General features: G+C 48.4%; 1 pseudogene across 1 annotated transcript; it reads left to right on the top strand.

Annotated features, from left to right (window-relative positions):
• Window positions 1-12,819: 12,819 nt before the first annotated feature.
• Window positions 12,820-15,124, top strand: LOC103651011 (40S ribosomal protein S4-like; annotated as a pseudogene). Its single transcript, XR_564527.4, has 5 exons — window positions 12,820-13,233; window positions 13,404-13,681; window positions 14,241-14,332; window positions 14,433-14,604; window positions 14,687-15,124. The product of XR_564527.4 is annotated as a 40S ribosomal protein S4-like (transcript).
• The last annotated feature ends 1,753 nt before the right edge of the window (window positions 15,125-16,877 follow it).

Below are 16,877 nucleotides of genomic sequence, written 5' to 3' on the forward strand. Positions count from 1 at the left end.
ACGCTGAGGCCCTCGCCGAGTCCGAGGCCCTCATCGCCTACCTGAAGTGCCTCTCCAAGGAGGTGCCTGATGCAAAGTGCCATGCCGGCAACTTCGAACCAGCGGAGGCGGTTAAGTCTGTCCCTCTCGACCCCAGCAACGACGCCTGCAAGCAAGTCCGGATCGGCTCTGAGCTCGACCCCAAATAGGAAGCAGTGCTCGTTGACTTTCTCCGCGCGAACGCCGAGGTGTTTGCGTGGAGTCCCTTGGACATGCCTGGCATACCGAGGGATGTCACCGAGCACTCGCTGGATATCCGAGCTGGAGCATGACCCGTGAAGCAGCCTCTGCACCGCTTCGACAAAGAGAAGCGCAGAGCCATAGGCGAGGAGATCCACAAGCTGATGGCTGCAGGGTTCATCAAAGAGGTATTCCATCTCGAATGGTTAGCCAACCCTGTGCTTGTGAAAAAGAAAGGGTGGAAATGGAGGATGTGTGTAGACTACACTGGTCTAAACAAAGCATGTCCGAAGGTTCCCTACCCTCTGCCTCGCATCGATCAAATCATGGATTCCACTACTGGGTGCGAAACCCTGTCATTCCTCGATGCCTACTCAGGTTATCACCAAATCAAGATGAAAGAGTCCGACCAGCTCGCGACTTCTTTCATCACACCTTTTGACATGTACTGCTATATTACTATGCCATTTGGTTTGAGGAATGCAGGTGCGACATACCAAAGGTGCATGAACCACATGTTCGGAGAGCACATCGGCCGAGCGGTCAAGGCTTACGTCGATGACATCGTAGTCAAGATGAGGAAAGCCTCCGACCTCCTCTCTGACCTTGAAGCGACATTCAAGTGTCTGAAGGCGAAGGCGTGAAACTCAATCCCGAGAAGTGTGTCTTTGGAGTCCCCCGAGACATGCTCCTGGGGTTCATCGTCTCCGAGCGGGGCATCGAGGCCAACCCGGAGAAAATCGCGGTCATCACCAACATGGGGCCTATCAAAGACTTGAAAGGAGTACAGAGGGTCATGGGATGCCTTACGGCTCTGAGCCGTTTCATCTCGCGCCTCGACGAAAGAGGCCTACCCTTGTACCGCCTCTTAAGGAAGACCGAGCGCTTCACTTGGACCCCCGAGGCCGAGGAAGCCCTCGAAAACTTAAAGGCGCTCCTTACAAGCGCAACCATCTTGGTGCCCCCCGCTGCGGGAGAAGCCCTCTTGGTCTATGTAGCCGCAACCACTCAGGTGGTCAGCGCCGCGTTCGTAGTCGAGAGACGAGAAGAAGGACATGGACTGCTCGTCTAGAGGCCGGTCTACTTCATCAGTGAAGTGCTATCCGAGACCAAGATCCGCTACCCGCAAATTTAGAAGCTACTGTACGCAGTAATTCTGACGCGGCGAAAGTTGCGACACTACTTCGAGTCTCATCCGGTGACTGTGGTGTCATCCTTCCCCCTAGGGGAGATCATCCAGTGCCGAGAGGCCTCGGGTAGGATAGCAAAGTGGGCAGTGGAGATCATGGACGAGACAATCTCATTTGCTCCTCGGAAGGCCATCAAGTCCCAAGTCTTGGCGGACTTCGTGGCTGAATGGGTCGACACCCAGCTACCAACAGCTCCGATCCAACCGGAACTTTGGACCATGTATTTTGATTAGTCGCTGATGAAAACAGGAGCAGGTGCGGGCCTGCACTTCATCTCACCCCTTGGGAAGCACCTCCGCTACGTGTTGCGCCTCCATTTCCCGGCGTCAAACAACGTGGCCGAGTACGAGGCTTTGGTTAACGGGTTGCGCATCACCATCGAGCTAGGGGTTCGGCGCCTCGACGCTCGTGGCGACTCGCAGCTTGTCATTGACCAAGTCATGAAGAACTCCCACTGCCGCGACCCGAATATGGAGGCCTACTGCGACGAGGTTCGACGCCTGGAAGACAAGTTCTACGGGCTCGAGCTCAACCACGTCGCTTGATGGTACAACGAGACTGCGGATGAGCTGGCTAAAATAGCCTCGGGGCGGACAACGGTTCCCCCGGACGTCTTCTCCCGAGACATACATCAACCCTCCATCAAGACCGACGACACGCCCGAGCCCGAGGAAGCCTCGGCCCAGCCCAAGGAGGCCTCGGCCCAGCCCGAGGCATCCTCGGCCACCGAGGGTGAGGCACTACGCGTCGAGGAAGAGCGAAATGGGGTCACACCTAATCGAAACTGGCAGACCCCGTACCTATAATATCTCCACCGAGGAGAGCTACCCCTCAACAAAGCCGAAGCTCGGCGACTGGCGCGGCGCACCAAGTCGTTCGTCTTACTGGGTGATGAAAAGGAGCTCTACCACCGCAGCCCCTCAGACATTCTCCAACGATGCATATCAGTCGCCAAAGGACAGGAGCTATTGCAAGAGATACACTCGGGGGCTTGCGGTCACCATGCAGCACCTCGAGCCCTCGTTGGGAACGCCTTCCGACAAGGCTTCTACTGGCCGACCGCGGTGGCCGACGCCACTAGGATTGTACGCTCCTGCCGAGGGTGTCAATTCTACGCGAGACAGACGCACCTGCCCGCTGAGGCCCTGCAGACTATCCCCATCACCTGGCCGTTTGTTGTGTGGGGTCTGGACCTTGTCGGTCCCTTGCAGAAGGCACCCGAGGGCTTCTCGCACCTGCTGGTCGCCATCGACAAATTCTCCAAGTGGATCGAGGTCCGACCCCTAAACAGCATTAGGTCCGAGCAGGCGGTGGCGTTCTTCACCAACATCATCCATCGCTTTGGGGTCTCGAACTCCATCATCACCAACAATGACACCCAGTTCACTGGTAAGAAGTTCCTGGACTTCTGCGAGGACCACCACATCCGGGTGGACTGGGCCGCCGTAGCTCACCCCATGACGAATGGGCAGGTAGAGCGTGCCAACGGTATGCTTCTGCAGGGACTTAAACCAAGGATCTATAACGACCTCAACAAGTTCGGCAAGCGGTGGGTGAAGGAACTACCCTCGGTGGTCTGGAGTTTGAGGACGACGCCAAGCCGAGCCACGGGCTTCTCGCCGTTCTTTCTAGTCTATGGGGCCAAGGCTATCTTGCCCACAGACTTAGAATACGGTTCCCCGAGGACGAAGGCGTACAACGACCAAAGCAACCAGACCAGTCGAGAAGACTCACTGGACCAGCTGGAAGAGGCTCGGGACATGGCCTTACTACACTCGGCGCGGTATCAGCAGTCTCTGCGACGCTATCACGCCCGAGGGGTTCGGTCCCGAGACCTCCAGGTGGGAGACTTGGTACTTCGGCTGCGGCAAGATGCCCGAGGGCGCCACAAGCTCACTCCTCCCTGGGAAGGGCCGTTCATCATTGCCAAGATTTTGAAGCCCGGAACATACAAGCTTCCCAACAGTCAAGGCGAGGTCTACAACAACGCTTGGAACATCCGACAGCTACGTCGCTTTTACCCTTAAGATGATTTCAAGTCGTTCATATACCTCATTGTCTTTACATTCAAAAGTAAAGTCTAACCGTCAAGGAAGGGTCAGCCTTGCCTCGGCAAAGCCCGACCCTCCCTCGGGGGCTAGAAGGGGGGAACCCCCTCTGCGTCAAAATTTTCCTCGGAAAAGTTTTCTACCAAAACGACTTTCGTGTTTTCTGACTATATCGATAACAGAATCCCGCAAAACGAATAAGAGCGCACGTAAGCGGCAAGGCCGACCGAGCCGAGGGACTCCTACGCCTCTGGGATACGGATACCTCACTCGTCACCTTCCGTGAAAAGTAACTCTTACTCGGATAAGCGATTCTGCTACTGATGAACAAGTCTGGATACTCGAAACGAGAGGAAAAGAAACGCAGCTTTATAACACGACAACAAAGTGTTTAGGCCTCGGCGGCCGCGAAAGACGCATGCATGTTCCAAACAAACTGCTCCGACAGAATTAGGCATTGCCTGGGGGAGGAGCGGCACCCTCGGCTTTGTCTCCACACTCAGCACCGTCTCCACCCTTGGTGAGATCCGCCTCGGCCTCGGACGGCGACGCGAGCGGAAGGATCTCCACCTCGAAGGAAGACGTCAGCACCGCGCTTGGGCCATTGCAGCCAGGGTCTCCTCCAGGGTCCCAGCCTGAGCAGACGCCTCGGCTGGCCGCTTCGTAGCCTTAGCCAGCTGTCCCCCGAGGACATCAGCCCGGCTCATGGCCTCGGCAGCGTGACTCCGAAGTTGGTCCCGCTCACGGATGACCCGGCCAGGCTCCAGCCGTCGCTGCTGCACCTCCTCGGCCTGGGAAGCCACCTGCTCCTAGGCCGACGAAGCCCCTTTTCGAGCTGACTCTGCCTCTGTCCATGCTGACACCGCTGCCTCCGGCTCTGGCTCATCGCAGGGCAGCCGAGGGTTCCGTAACTGAGCAAGAGAAGCCTTGAGTGGCAAGGCCGACCGAGCCGAGGGACTCCTATGCCTCCAGAATACGGATACCTCACTCATCACCTTCCGCGCAAAGCAACTCACACTTGGTTAAGCGGTTCAGCTACAGGCGAGTCCCAATGCTCGAAATGAGGGGAAAACACGGCTTCACGCCCAAATACACGGATGTTCAGGCCCCGACAGCCACAATGAACATACACTGGCACTCAAGGTGCCATTACAAACGGAACTCTGGTTCCACTCCCGCGGGTATGAACAACCTCCACATTAGAGGGCCTGCGGGACGACAAGCTCCGGGTGGCTCGCCGGCGACCTCTGCAGCAGCAGCGACAACGACCTCCGCCTCAGGCGGCTAAACAGCAGCAACAATGACCTCAGGGCAAATGCTGCAGTGAGAAGGCCCTTGCCCATGTCCCCACACGAGGGGCGAGGACAAGCCGCAAAGCTAAAGAGCCGGAGGTCTGTCTGCGAGTGGCCCCCCAGCCTGCACCGGCAGATCCCCACCATCGAACCGGTGGTCACCATCCTGCGTGACCATTGGTGAGGAAATGCAGCCGGGCTGCCTGATGAAAATCCTTGAAGCCGAGCGATGGCTGAAGGGTGCCAACCTCCGCGAGGTTGCGCTCCTCCAACAGCAGCAAGACGAAGGCAACGCGGGCGCTCCCCATCCGGGGGCTCGGAAGGTGGAAGGGCGCGATGCATGAGGGGAGTGCGAAGGCATGGCTACCGCCTGGGGGATCAATCCCTTTTTAAAGGCGGCTCTCCCCACTCGCGTCCTCAGGCGTCACGGACTAAGTCTTCACCGACGTGCTCTAGGGTCCTCCCCCTACAACACGGGGGCTGGGTCCCACACGTCATGCAAGCTGGCCCGGAACAGAAGAAGCCGAACCGCAGCGCGCGGAGCGTGTAACCGCCCCACGGTTATAAGCACTCCTCCATCCTCGTTGAAACCAGTGGTTGAAAGGGTGGACCGCCATGCAGGTGGCGTGCAACCGCACCACAGGGACACACCCCTTCGACTTTGACGCATCCAGCATGGAGGCCCAGGCCCACACGTCATGTAACCGGCGCGCCGGTTACTACGTGCGAGAAACTACACCGCCACTTATGCCAATGCTGCGCCTTCTCGTCTGCAGAACCAGTACCGCGACTCGAGGCAACCCTGCACGTGGCCCAACAGTGCCAGTCGAGCACATCGATCATGGGCCAGTCAGCCGTGGGAGGTGGCATGACGGTCGATATGGCCAAAAGTGGGCCGGCAGTAATGGCGGTAGCAGGCGAGCGGAAGCCGCAGTCAAATCATTTGCGGGCTCACGTCCCCTCCTGGAGCAGCAGGGGAGCCCTCTCCCACGGTGTGAAGACGACGCGCCCGTGTTCCGTTCCTCGAACGGCTCGCGCAACGGCCGCCCCACGAACCACTCGTCCCATTGCATTAACTCCGCGGCAGGGCAAGCGACGCCTTTGGCAGGCGAAGCGGGCGACGTTTCACCTCCGCCATGATGACCGCGTCAAAAAGGTGCGCCACACCGTTTAAATTCATATCCTTTTCCTCTTCCCCTTTCTCTCTCTTGCTACAGGGACCGGGAAAGGGGATATTTCGAAAGGGATCCTTCTTCGCGAAGGAAGCGGGCCCCGAGCCCTCCTACTCATCAGGGGTTTGAAGGCTGGCCCCTCGGAAGGGTTCGACAGCCGCCCCAGAGCACTCGAGCTTCAGGCTCATTACTGATCAGGGGTTCGAAGGCTGGCCCCTCGGAAGGGTTCGATAGCCGCCTAGAGCACTCGAGCTTCAGGCTCATTACTAATCAGGGGTTCGAAGGCTGGCCCCTTGGAAGGGTTCGATAGCCGCCTCAGAGCACTCGGGCTCCGCGCCCACTATTGATCAGGGGTTCGAAGGCTGGCCCCTCGGAAGGGTTAGACAGTCGCCCCAGAGCACGCAGAGCGAGGGATGACTCTGGGTACGTCCGATACATGGCCTAGGCTCGGGCTACGCTCCCGAGGTACCATAGGACATTTCCGAGACTAGCAGGAGCGATTTTGTAACGGAATCCCATCAGAGGGAGGCATCGAGCCCTCGGACCCTATCGAACGGGACCGGGTCTGGCAAATCACCTGTAGGTACTTTTGGAGCGCGCCTCTGGGCCACAAGCCGACCCTTATCGAACGGGGCACGGGTGTCCACTCGGATCACCCGTTAACAACTCACTGGAGACACCATGTTCGGCGCCCCCCGAGGGCAACATGGCGCTTTCCCCCCTTCCTCCTTGCGGAAAGGCGATGAAGGGATGTATGATAAAAGTCGAGTCAGTCCTTGATCGTCCTCTCGCTCCATGCAGAGGCTTGGGGGCTGCTCTCGCAAACCCGGCTACGGCCAAATCGTTGACAACGTCAACAAACCAGCCTGAAAACTCGGAACTTGACCATGCACCCGGACTACCATCAGATCGCATGAGGGAACAACCAGACCAGCCAAGGCATCACAAAAGGCATTAAGCCCTCAGAGGAGTCAAACCACTCCTCCGAGGCCTCGGGGGCTACACCCGGCGGGTGCGCTCGCGCGCACCCACCGGAACAAAATGTAACCTAGAAAGGCCGGTCCCCTTGCAAAAAAATGCGACAAAGCCTCCAAGCGAGTACCAACACTCCCTTTGAGGCTCGGGGGCTACTGTCGGGTACCATAATTAGGGGTACCCCCAACACTCCTAAACTCGGCTGGTAATCACCATCAGCGCAAGCTGCAGAGACTGATGGGCACAATTCAGGTCAAGGCTTCGTCCACTCAAGGGACGCGATCTCGCCTCGCCCGAGCCCAGCCTCGGGCAGGAACAATAGTCCCAGACGAATTCACGCCTCGCACGAGGGCCTCCTCAAGCAACGGGCGCACCCTCGACTCGCCCGAAGCCCAGCTCGGGCAGGCTTCGTTGTGAAGCAACCTTGGCCAAATCGCGTCACCAACCGACCGTATTGCAGGCACATTAAATGCGAGGATCGCCTGACACCTTATCCTGACACGTGTTCCTCAGTCGACAGGGCTAAAGTGACCACAGTCACTTTGCCCTTCCACTGACCGACATGACAGGAAAACAGCGCCGCTCGCCCTTCTCCGACTGTTGTGCCACCCGCCAGGGTGAGGCTGACAACGGTTAAGTTCATCCTCAGGCGCAACAGGAAGCTCCGCCTCGCCCGACCTTGGGCCTCGACCTCAGGAGGAGGTCTCCGCCTCGCCCGACCCCAGGGCTCGGCCTCAACCTCGACCCCAGGGCTCGACCCCGGCCTCGGCCTCGGAAGGTGGTCTCCGCCTCGCCCGACCCCAGGGCTCGGCCTCAACCTCGACCTCAGAAGGAATCGCGTCCTCACCCAACCCCAGCCTCGGCCTCAGGAGGAGTCTCCGCCTCGCCCGACCTTGGGCTCGGACCGACCACACCACAGGGGGTACATCATTACCCTACCCCTAGCTAGCTCAGGCTACGGGGAACAAGACCGACGTCCCATCTGGCTCACCCCGGTAAACAAGTAATGATGGCACCCCACGTGCGTCCATGACGACGACAGTTCTCAGCCCCTTATGGAAGCAAGGAGACGTCAGCAAGGTCCCGGCAGCCCCGACAGCTGTGCTTCTACAGGGCTCAAGTGCTCCTCCGACGGCCACGACACCGCGTGAACAGGGCTCTAGCACCTCTCCGACAGCCACGTTGGCATGTACATATGGCTCTGGCTCCTCTCTGCCGGACACATTAGCATATAGCTACACCCCCATTGTACACCTGGACCCTCTCCTTGCATCTATAAAAGGAAGGTCCAGGGCCCTCATACGGGAGGGTGGTCGCGCGGGAGGACGGGCTGACGAACAGGCTCACGCTCTCTCCCTCGCGAACGCTTGTAACCCCTACTGCAAGCGCATCCGCCCTGGCACAGGATAACACGAGCCGCGGTTCTCCCCCCCTTGTGTTCCATCTCGCGCCAACCCATCTGGGCTGGGACACGCAGCGACAATTTTACTCGTCAGTCCAGGGACCCCTCGGGGTCGAAACGCCGACAATATCAGATAGATTGAGTGGATATTGTGAATTGTGAACTTTGAGTCTGTGAACTTATGATCTTTATGACCTTGTTATACTGTGAACTTGTTATATTGTGAACTTATGATCTTTGTAAACTTTTTATATTATAAATTTGTGATCTTGTTATATCATGAATTGTGAACTTGTGGTCTTTGTGATCTTTTGTCAACTTTGTTGTATTATAAAGTTTGATATGTTTACCGATCGTATTTTAGATTTCGACCGTTACTGGTGTATTTTCCGCACCAAACTTTCGTTTCCGAAATATCGATATCGTTTCCGTTTCCGGAGTTACCGTTTTCGATTTTGTTTCCGATAAAAAATATGAAAATGGTAATGGTTTTAGTGTTTACCGACCGTTTTCATCCCTTACACCTAGGGCTAAAAAAATCTCGAGCTTGTCGAGCCAACTCGAGCCCGTGGCTACCCAGCTTGAAGCGGCTCAACGCTTAGAACAGTTTAAGTCGAACCTGTTTTTGTGGCTCGAGAAAAGAGCGACTCGGCTTGATGTAGCTCGTTAGCTGGCTCGTGGCTCGAACCAACAACGATTTGTTACATAAAATTCTAATTAACATATAGTGCTAATTTCAAATGGATTATTAGTTTATTTTATTTGAGATTATAGTATAAAATTAATCTTTTTCTATATTATATTAGTAATATATTTATTTTACTAATTCTAAATATGTTACTTAAATTATTTTTGAAAATTTATATTATATTTTGGAGAGCAAGTTCACGATTATGGCCAGTCTTGTTGGCTCGGCGAGCTGGCAGCGAGCCGAGTCGAGCCAACTTTTCGGGCCCGCTAGGGGAGCGAGTCGAGCTGGACCCGGCGCGGCTCATTTCCACCCCTATTCGCGCCTACTGTTGTAATCTATTGCAGTGCTCAGTGGCAAATGGAGAGAGACAAAGAGAGAATGAGACAAATGACTGGAGTCTCTTGTTTATTGCAGAGATCTTCTTTATATACATGTGTACAAAGGGCATCTGACCCTTGGATCAAATAACTGTAGAATGTACGGTTGGATGGGTCTTGATCATATTACATTGTTTTGTAACACTCCCCCTTGATCAACCCAAAACCGTTTGATCATATGCAATTTGTCTTATCTCCTCAAAAACCCTGTGGGAAAAATAAGGAGTATACAATATCCTTTGGATAATGAGAATAATCTCACATAGTCTCCAAAAGAAAATATGCTTGTAATCATCATGTATAAAAACCCCTGTGGGGAAAATCAATGATGAAGCATATAGCTTTATTGATATTACCTCGTTAAAAACTTTGGATGAGAAAACCTTAGCAAGGCAAAACTCATACAAAGAAAAGAGTGTAATATGATGGTTCAATACAGATTATATATCATGAGGAATTACTCCCCCTGAACCTTGCAAGCACTTAAGTCTTCTCATACCAATCCCCTCAATACATTTCTGAAATGTAGAGTATGGTAGAGATTTTGTGAATAGATCTGCAAGATTATCACAAGACTTTGTTTGCAAGATGTTTATATCCCCTTTCTCCTGAAGTTCATGGGGATAATAGGAGAAATATGCTTATTGATATTGCTCTTGATATAACCTGTATCCATCTGAACAACACAAGCTGAATTATCTTCATAGATAATTGTTGGTGAGTCAAGAGAACCAATACCACAAGTTGTGAGTATATGATTCACCATTCTACGAAGCCATACACATTCACGTGATGCTTCAAATAATGCAATTATTTCAGAATGGTTGGTGGATGTGGTCACCAAAGTCTGTTTAGACGATTTCCACGAGATGGCAGTTCCACCTTGTAAGAATACGAATCCTGTTTGCGATTGGCCATTGTGGGGATCAGATAAATAGCCAGCATCTGTATACCCAATTAAACTAGGATCATTACTTCTTTTGTAAAAGAGTCCTAGATCCTTTGTGCCATTTAGGTATCTGAAAATATTCTTAATGCCAACCCAGTGTCTTTTCGTTGGGGCAGAACTGTGCCTTGCTAACAAATTTACTGCAAAAGCAATATCCGGCCGGGTATTGTTAGCAAGATACATCAATGCACCAATAGCACTGAGATATGGGAACTCCGGTCCCAATGTCTGTTCTTCATCATCCCGTGGTCTGAATGGATCTTTCTTTAAATCCAAAGATCTGACCGCCATAGGAGTCTTTGAAGGATAAGACATATGCATATTGAATTTTTCCAATACCTTTTGGGTATATGTACTTTGATGTACAAGGATTCCAGAAGGTAAATGCTCAAGTTGTAGACCTAAGCAAAATTTGGTTTTGCCCAAATCCTTCATCTCAAATTCCGTCGTTAAATGATGACGTGCTTCATCAATATCAAGTTTATTTCCTATGATGTTAAGGTCATCAACATAAACTGATATGATACAGAATCCCACTTTGGATCTTTTGATCACTACTAGAAATATGCTTATTTAAGACATACATCTTAAGACAATATCAGTGCATTTTATAGAAGCGTCTTTTATCATATGGTGCTGAGTAAGGTGAGACAGTTTGTTGGACATCCGTCTTTAATGAAGAAGGTTTTTGAGACAAATATATGGTTGGAAATGTCTTATATTGATTTAATACAGTTTGATTTTGAAAACCGTCTCAAATAAATATACCGTTTGAGGCATTAAGTTTACAAGAAGTGTCTTTTATTTTGGTTAGTATATTAGACACTTCTGTATATGAAACCATCTCAAATAAGTTATTATTAGAGTCATCTAGACTATACAAAATTGTCTTAGATGTCAGTGAGTATACTAGAAACTAGTAAACATAAAACCGCCTCGTATGATATTTCTGATAAGACATATTGTGAAAAAACGTAGTCAATAGTAAATTCTGATTAGATTGAACTAAACATTTTTTGGAATTTAAAATGAACTAGTTAGCTGATTGTATGTTCGTACGGTTTCTATATATCATATAGGTAAAAATCTTGCTTAAATAAGAAACTTCTTCAAATAAAATTATATGTTTGAAATATGATTATTTCCTATTTTCTCATTAACAGTATATTTATAGTTATAATATCGTCTCTTTGTACGGTATAAGCAACCTAATAAGCAGTGGTTAATGCCACGAATATTCCTCTTTATATCCATATTGCACATATATACAATACGTTTTATTAATATAGCGGTGGTTAATGCCATCTCCTGCGTCCGACGCCCATCGCCGAGGCTGAGAGGCAAAATTCGTCGTCTTCAGTGCCCCAAGCGCGGCGCCCCAAACTCCCAGGCTATGCTTTTGTTTATGTTTTATTGTCATTTCATGATTCATGACATGGCAGGCTCCAGGCTATGCTTTAGACATTTAATCAGTATATTCAGCTCAAACGAAACGGGATCTAAACCAGAGGGTTAAGTCTCACATCATACCACCCGTTCCTATTTTTTTCCTAAAGTAGGGGCAGGGCAAACCGTATTGTTGGCTCCACCTAGGGTTTTAGCACCTACCGCCGCAACCTCCCTTCTACTGCCGCCGCAACCTCCCCATCCTTCGAATCCCATCCGACCTAGCCCTGCAACCCGCCGGACGACGATCAGCGAGGTCCGCGACCGAGATGGACCGGTACTTGAGGGTGGAGCGGTCGCGGAACGAGTCAACCATTGAGGAGAACGAGATCCGCATCACCGCGCAGGGCCTCATCTGCAACTATGTCTCCTACGCTAGCTCCCTCCTCCAGGTGCCTGGGCTTGTCCTCACCATCGCCGTCGTATCATATTGTACTTAGGATGCACTGTTCTGTTCGAGTCTCGTCCCTGTAGTTCCTAAACTTTCAGAAGAAAACTGCATTTTGCAGGAAAAGCTGGAGTTTATTTGTGGTATTAGGCATGCATAGCAAGGTTTCAGAAACAATTTGGTCCCCTCTAGCAGTTCTACCATTCAGGTCTTGCTTTTATAGAAAGATCCTTGTTGCCTGCAATATACTTTCTGGAAAGTATACCGACCAGAATTTTGATCTCATTAGTCTTGTGCTGTTGAGCTATCCATGTATACTACAGGGAAAAGAAATGCCTTACAGTTTATTTTAAACATTTACTTATTTGCACTAACATTTTGGCTGGATCATTGTTATTGGTTGCAAATATTTGGATTCTGTCATTCTGAAACCTCAAATGCATTAAACCTCATTGGGCACGGCATTATTTTGGCTACCAGGAAAATGAGGGGTTATGGTTTCACTTTTTTTTCCTCAGTTGAAATCCAATTTACTATGCTCAATTGCCCATCATGAAGAACATACAATTTATGAATCATGAACTTCAGAATTTCTTCATTTACCGTCCTATGAAACATGAGGACAGGTTTCACAACACATTTTGACATTATATATTTATCAAGTCAGTTGTGGTGAACTGTGAACAAATGTGTTTGTTATGCATATCAGCACCTCTTGTATTTGCATTCTTCCCCTAGCAGTAAGGTCAACGGCACTCAGATGGGAAATAACCGAAGCATCTTATGCTGTGGCAGTTGCGCTCTTCTTCTTTGGCCACTGACTCTTACTTTCTCTTTCTGGTCAAATCTTCATTCTTTCAGACCTCTATGCTGGGTTGAACATATGTCGTTGGACAATGAAACTGGATTAGACATACCTGGAATAAGGGTCAGGTCAGTCACATGCCTTGTTGCAGCAGACTATTTCGTCCCTGGATATTTTTTTTGGGCTGTCTTAATTGCCAGTTTAGCTCGTATTGGATATGAAGAAAAGACCATGTACATGGTTGTATATGATTGGAGGTTATCTTTCCAGAACACTGAGGTACTCTTCTTGGATGGCCTTATACAAGTAAATTTTAGTCAGAAGTCACCACGGATTAGCTATTTGGTTATGAACTTTTGATGCTTAGTGATAGTTCCCAGTTCCCACCGTGTAAATGGTTCTGGTATAAAATGTATTGCCATATTTGTAACACGGATTACTATATACAGGTTCGTGATCAAACTTTGAGCAGAATAAAGAGCAATATTGAACTCATGGTAGCAACAAATGGTGGAAATAGGGTGGTGGTGTTCCCACACTCCATGGGGGTCCTCTATTTTCTGCATTTTATGAAATGGGTCGAAGCACCCATGGGGGGCGGTGGTGGTCCGAACTGGTGTGAGAACCATATTAAAGATGTAATGAATATTGGAGGACCTTTCTTAGGAGTTCCCAAGGCTGTTGCTGGGCTTTTCTCATCTGAAGCCAAAGATGTTGCCGTTGCTAGGTAATTTAAATAGAGTTTGCAAGTTTTAGTAGGTATTTTCATGCTATCAAGCTTGAAGTTTACTAGGTGATGCCTGCTGAGATAATATTGTTTCACAATGCTGTTCTTTATAAGATTGCATCCGAAATGTTTCGTACTTTATCTATACTAGTTAGCATATATCAGACTATAGTTTACATATTACTTTTGTTAATGTCATTTAACTATTTGCTTACTCAGTACCATTCTAAATTGTGCTTATCGTTCCTGGACAATATCTGTATCTTATTTACTATAGCTCTGGCATTCTGATTGTTGCTGTTACCTTACATAAAATTAGCATATAACCATGGTGATTGAGTTTATGCAAGATCAAATGTTTTGTTTGAATTGACTATAATTACTAAAATCTGCTCTGTGATGAAGTTTGTTGGGATCAAGTGGTACACAATCTAGCTTATAGGGGTCATTGCATAAAATCATTCTATGTTAGCTGATATTTTTTCTCTTTAATATTCTATGATTTTTTGAAATGCATGTGGTTTTCCATTTTTCCATGTATGCAACTGTTCTGGTTCAGGTATAAGGTAATTGATTCATTTATTTAAAGCAAAAGGGAATAGCAAAAGAATGGAATATTATTGGATGCTCGACAATCTTGGCGGAGCTTTTGTAAGTAAACAATATATTCTAGTTTTGGTACGTACAATCTTCTGTACTTCCCCATTTGTCTGATGCTTCAGGTTGGTCTTTTTTTCTGTCGGCTCCCAAGCCATCGTCTGGACCTCACAAGTCCAGGGAGTGCCTGCCTCTGATCCTCATCATCAGGAACAAGCTCAAGTATGCACTGACGTATCGTGAGGTCATTTCTATCCTGATGCAACACCATGTACTTGTTGATGGCAGGGTCAGGACTGACAAGACCTACCCTGCTGGGTTTATGGGTATGCCTATATCTCTATTAATGCATAAAGATACCTATACACATATTTTGGTTGCTGATTTGTGGTGTCATTTTTTTGGCAGATGTCATTTCTATCCCTAAGACAAACGAGAACTACAGGCTGCTTCCGTCTTCACCCAATCAGGGATGAGGATGCCAAGGTTAGGCCATTGTCTGATGTTTGACGTCGGCAACATGGTCATGGTGGCCGGCGGGAGGAACACCGGGCGTGTAGGAGTGATCAAGAACAGGGAGAAGCAGAAGGGCAGCTTCCAGACCATCCACGTGCTGCTTGGAGCTTTTTGCTATGTCTAGTTTTCTCCTATTTGTTGTACAGGAAAACATAGAATGGAATTCAAATTTGGTGGCCGCAAAAGTGTGGAGACTTGATTTCATATAAAGTTATTAGTGCAAACAATTGTATTTTAGTTTAGATTTAGAGTACATTTATGTATGCGTTGTTTGACAATGCTTATTTATGATATATTGAATGGTACTTATTTATATTATATTAATTATAATGTTGTTCAATATACGTGTATGTATATTTCTCTTTCAAATTATTATAACGTGATATCTGATACTGCCGTGTAAGTCATTTCGTTTAAATCTTAATAAGACGGTCACCAAAATGTTTAATATCAGTCTCCTAAATAAGACGGTTTCTAAAATGTCCATTATTAGCCACCTAAATAAGATGGTTTTCCTATTGTAATCGTCTATTATTGTAGTATATTCGAGACAGTTTGATAAATACTTCATGACTTATAATGTTTGTATTCTCTATGGTTCTTTAGAAGCAGTGTCTTAAACAAAAACCTAATTGAAGACGGTTTATCGGACAAAATGACTTAAACAAATACCTTTTTCAGACGGTTATAAATTAAAAATTGTCTTATATAATATCTTTTAAGACAGTTTATAACCATCTTAAAAGTAAGACATCTTTTACGACTCCATCAAATTTGGACACTTCATAAGCGTCTTAAGAACTGAAAATTAACCGTCTTATATAACATGTTTTGTAGTAGTGGATGAAGACGCACGGGCAATCATCATTTTTCGTGTATCCCTTACGCAAAAGGAATTCACTCAATCGGTTGTACCACATTCTGCCCGATTGTTTTAAGCCATATAATGACTTCTGCAACTTTACGCAATACATGTTGCGCTTTGCCTTTGGATTCGGTACATCTATTCCATCAGGAACTTTCATGTATATATCAGAATCCAGTGACCCATAGAGATATGCGGTCACTACGTCCATCAACTGCAAAGATAGACGATTTTGCACTGCCAAAGATATTAAATATCGGAATGTTATTGCACTCATGACTGGTGAATAAGTTTCGTTGAAATCAACGCCGGGTCTTTGCGTAAACCCTTGTGCTACTAGCCTTGCTTTGTATCTCACTACCTCACCATTTTCATTTCGTTTCCGAATGAAAACCCACTTATATCCCACAGGGAAGATATCACGTGGTGTAGGTATTACAGCAGAGAAAACTTCTCTTTTGTAAAGCGAGGCTAACTCCGCTTCGATTGTTGCCTTCCATTTGATCCAATCCGAGCGCTTACTGCACTCTGCCATGGTCTTAGGATCTAGATCATTTTGAAGGTCCTCAGCAATCTGCTCGGAGAAATATATGTCGACATTAGTAGCTTTTCTATCATATGTTTCACCAGTCTCAACATAGTTGATGGCAATTTCATCATTCCTTAGAGACTCATCAATTTCCCAAATTGATGTGTCTAGGATTTTCCGATGTCCCAGCCTCGGTTATGTGCACATCCGAGCTGGGTTGTGGATCATCACAATCCACATGATACATTGTATCATATTGGTGTCCTTTTGCATTCACTATTGTTCTTTGCTTCTTAGCAACAGAACAGCGCTTATTCACCATACTTCTCCTCTCTAGGAGTTGAGTGGCCTTATTCGGTACTTCCACTCTTTCTGGTGCATTCCTAGCAAGAATGAATGATTTAGTGACACCTTTGTAATTAGTGAATGCATCTGACAGTTCATTTGCAAGTCTTTGCAAATGTATAATTTTCTGAACTTGCAGTTCAGTTTCTGAAGTACGTGGATCAGAACCTGGAACACATTGAGTATTCCAATTTATTTCCTGGCATTCTTTTTGGTACTTAAATTCTCCCCCTAATGCCGGGAAATGTTCCTCATCAAAAATAGAGTCAGCAAAACGGACTGTAAATAGATCCCCTGTTAAGGGTTCTAAATACTTAATGATCGACGGAGATTGAAATCCCACA

Source organism: Zea mays, chromosome 3 (genome assembly GCF_902167145.1).
Source record: "Zea mays cultivar B73 chromosome 3, Zm-B73-REFERENCE-NAM-5.0, whole genome shotgun sequence".
Lineage (NCBI taxonomy): Eukaryota > Viridiplantae > Streptophyta > Magnoliopsida > Poales > Poaceae > Zea > Zea mays.